This window comes from Thamnophis elegans, chromosome 8, assembly GCF_009769535.1.
Source record: "Thamnophis elegans isolate rThaEle1 chromosome 8, rThaEle1.pri, whole genome shotgun sequence".
NCBI lineage: Eukaryota > Metazoa > Chordata > Lepidosauria > Squamata > Colubridae > Thamnophis > Thamnophis elegans.
In genome coordinates this window covers 80,119,597-80,123,823 of record NC_045548.1, presented here as the reverse complement: position 1 = coordinate 80,123,823, position 4,227 = coordinate 80,119,597, and positions in this window count along the sequence as shown.

Below are 4,227 nucleotides of genomic sequence, written 5' to 3'. Positions count from 1 at the left end.
AGTACCCGTGGTTCGCCCATGAGGCCAATGTTGAGAAAAGACATGGACACGAGCTTTCTCGGGATGAGGCGACCCAGATTGGGGGTCTGGGAGCCCCTTTTATTGAGATAGGACAAAGGCAGGAGGAGCAATCAGCATGTGATTTAAGACAGCCTGTCAAACTACAATTGCTAATCTACTGCTCAGGGAAGTTCTGTCTATATATGGTCAAATCCTGGGCGTCGTTGGGTAAGGCACATCTAGAGTGAACTATCAGGATGTTATGTTATAAACTATCAGGATGTTATGGAGTTTGTTTTTTCCTGTGTGGTTCAGCGTGGCTGTGCATGCCCTGTTATGCACTGGGCGATGGGTGACCGCCACACCTACACAAGGAGTTATATGACAACAAATGATGAGGGGACCGGAGACGAAAACCTAAGACAAACCGTTGCAGAAATTTGGTACGTCTAGCCTAGCTAAAAGAAGGACCAGGGGAAACACGATAGCATCTTCCAGTATCTCAGGGGCTGCCCCAAAGAAGAGGGAGTCAAGCTATTCTCCAAAGGGCAGGAGAAGAATCAATGGGTGGAAACTAATCAAGGAGAGAAGCAATCCAGAACGAAGGAGAAATTTCCTGAGAGAACAATCGATCAGTGGAACTGACTGCCACCAGAAGTTGTGGGTGCTTCACCACTCAAGGTTTTTAAGAAGAGACTGGAGTGGAACGGCGTAGGATCTTCTGTTTGAGCAGGGGGCTAGACTAAAAGACCTCCAAGGTCCCTTCCAAGTCTATTCTATTCTAATTATTCTGAAATCAGGAACTTATTCCGTGGGTTGTGCAAATGAGGAAATGATCATGTCTCGAAGCACAGAGAAAGACTTGCTTTTATTTTCTTTATCCAATTTTAAAACCGCCCATTTCCCTCACAAAGAGATTCTGATGGTGTAGAACAGTGGTTCCCAAACTTGGCAACTTTAAGACTTGTGGACTTCAACTCCAGCCAGCTCTGCTGGCTGGAGAATTCTGGGAGTTGAAGTCCACAAATCTTAAAGTTGCCAAGTTTGGGAACCACTGGTGTAGAAGTGAAATATTAAAAACAGGAAAACAGGGCACAAGGGTTAAAAACGAGTGAAAAGCCAGGGTGGAAGGTTTTCAGGGTGCTAACCAGCCCCTCGGCTGTGTGTTCCCCTCGGCACTCTAAGGAAGACAGCAGAGCTCTGTCTTCAAGCCTTTTTTTGGGGGGGGCGCCTCCCCTTTGGGGGTAGATGAGAACGTTCCACAGGGTGGGAGGGGGGCAATGTCAGAGGAGTCTCTCTTCCTGCCACCCACACCCCGGTCGTTTTTGGGCTGACGGGGTCTGCATTGCAACATGCCTTCCGTGCCTGACCAGGCGGGGTGGGATAAAGACTTTTCCATGGGGAGCCTGGCCACAGGCAATGTGGGGGGGGGGCTTTAGGTCATAACCAGCACCCTGAATTGGACCCAGAAGCAAACCTGACCCAAAGCAGCTTGTGCAACGTGTTACATGCGCCGTTCTTTGGAGGCACAAGATTGCCTGCCACCTTCTGCATCTCCTGCTGTTTTATAAATGGATGGTGTTACCTGCTTGGGTCATGAAATGTCTGCAGGAAAACAGCCAAACTCAGAAAGCACCAAGACCCCCACGGTTTATACATTCTCAGGCCTGGATCAATCCCACCCCTCCTTCAGGACAGGCCTCTGTCAGATTCAATGGCTGGTAATGCCCCCCCCCCTTTTCCACTCACAGGGACAGGGACACAGTGTGGACCGGGGCCCCAGGCATCTCCAGAGGAGCCCTGAGTGTGTAGCTTGACAACTTGTGTTTCCTTACTGCAGTGTTTCTCAACCTTGGCAACTTGAAGATGTCTGGATTTCAACTCCCAGAATTCCCCAGCCAGCGTCTGAGAGTAAAACAGATAGACTATGCCATCAGAGGGTGTGGGGTGTCTCAGACCAGGAAAGCAAAGGAGGCCCCTGGCTGGAATGTGGGGTCCCTGGTGCTCTCTGAGCTTGGTGATTTTCCTGCAGACATTTCATGACCAAACTATGTAACACCATTAGTGCTAGGAGGAGGAAGAGGAGGACTATGGAGAACTTGGTTCTCTCTGAGCTTGGCTCTCTTCCTGGAGACCTTTCATTACCCAGTTAGGGAACATCATCAGTGCTAGACGGGAGTGGAGTTTGTGGGAAGCAGGAGGGACTGTGGAGTCCTTGATGTTTTGCAGCTCTCCCCCCTCCCCCAATAAAATAAAATATATCCCACCCTTAATCCTGCTCTCCCTGGTACAGCCTGATCCATTGGGGTGGGAAGGGGTTGCCCTGGGCTGGGCATCCTTCAGGCCAGGAAGGGGACTGGTCCCCCTTGAGGGGAGGATGGTTCAGCCCAGGGCTTCTCTTCTGCCCTTAATGGTCTTGTGGTCACCGCTTCACATGCCCATATAAGCCCGAGGCATCCAGCAGAAGCTACAATGGCGCCAACCCACATGGCAGCATCACTCCCTGTCCAAGGGGCGCAGAATTCTGCCTTTTGCCCGATGCCAGAGCACACAAGTCACCAGGCTCTCCTGCTGCCCCAGGAGATGAAAGCTGGTGGGTCCTGGGGGGGTGGGTGGCTACTCCTGGGCGTTGTTCTGCCCCTCTTTGCACTCTGCCTGAGCCACCCCAGAGCTCCTGCCTTCCAGCTCGGCTGCGGTTCGCCAGTTCCAAGGCTTTTCGTGGTGGAAAAGTCAGAGAGGGGCTGAGGCTCAGCTGAGCTCCTGGCATCTGCTTGGGGGTCTCCTGGCAGCTCCCTTGGTGGGGGACGGGGAGGTGTGCTTCCAATGGAATGGGAGGTGATGACCAGGTGGCCTACCCAGCACTGCCCACACCTGACCCTCCTTGAGAGGGCGGCCCCAACGGCGTTTTATGTTTGAAGTGGGGCCGCTGGGGCCTCTCCTCCCCCTTTCCTCTCTCGGCCATCGCAGCGTCTTATCGCAGACAAGTGGGGGTCACAACCTGATGCGGGGGGGGCAACCCCGCTATGACAGTGAGTCGGATCAGCCCGGCCGGGCGGTCAGCGGGAGTCCGGTCTCTGCCGCGCTCCGGGGCGCCTCCCTTCGCGGGACGAGGGCCGCCGAGGGGGGAGGGAGGGAGAGCCTGGGGGGGAGCGGAGGGGGAAGAGCGGGCGGGGCTGCAGAATTGGTCCCAGCTGCACCTCTTCACAAAGCCCCGCAGCCCCGGGGGTTCCTGCCCATCAACTCCAGTTGCACGAGCTGACAATAAAGTTAATAAGCTATTCAGGCACAGGAAGGGACCCTCGACGCAACCGGGAGGCCGGCGCCAGGGGATCCGAGGCGGGCGGGAGTTCAGGGCAGGCTCCGTGAGGGGCCCAGCCACCCCTCCTCCGCCCAGTCCGGGGCTTCGCAAGACCCGCGACTGCTTTCAAGGGCCCCGCCGGCATCTGGGCAGCGAGCGACCCCCCCCCCCAACTCCAGCGGCTGCAGGTCTCCACAACCCGAGAGGCGGCCGATGACCGCTCCGCCGAAGCCCTCCGAGGATAGAGACTCGGCTCGGGCCGTTACCGGTGGGTGGGCGAGCGTTGGGGCCCCCGTGGGCTGGGCTGCTGCTGGGGGGAGGGGCCGGCCGCGGCTTCTTGGCTTCCCGTGCAAAGCACGAGAGGGGGAATTAAATGCTAATGAAGCCCTTTGATTCAGCAGCGGCGCCTCCTAGGCCATTATTATGCAAATGCGCGCGGGGCCCGCCCCCTCCCCCATTTAGCCGGAATGAGCTCTTCTTGGCAACATTCGGAGTCAATTACGGCACTTACCTGCTTAATGATCGCAGCCCGGAGAGCGGGCGGGGGGGGGGGAGGCCGCCAGAGCCTTGCCGGCAGCAGGGCCGCCTCGGCTGCGGAGTAGGGGGGGGGGAAGCGGGTAAGACCACTCCATGCTTGGGCTGTGGGGGGGGGAGGGGAGGCCTGAATTTGGGGTGATTGGGCGTCGGTGGCCCCCTGCCCCTCTTCTTTGTTCTTTGTTGGTCTTGGTCTACTCATTAATTTATCCGGCTTTTAATTAACCGTCCTTGTCCCCGAGGGCCCCGGGAAGATAACACCAATTGGGAAGATGAAATCAAGTGACTGAAATATTTAAAGCCAAAGGCACCTGCCTACCCCCTCCCCCCCACGAGAGCAGGAGTGGGAGAGACTTGCCTTCCCATGGGTGGGTGGTGGGGCTCCAACCGCTTCC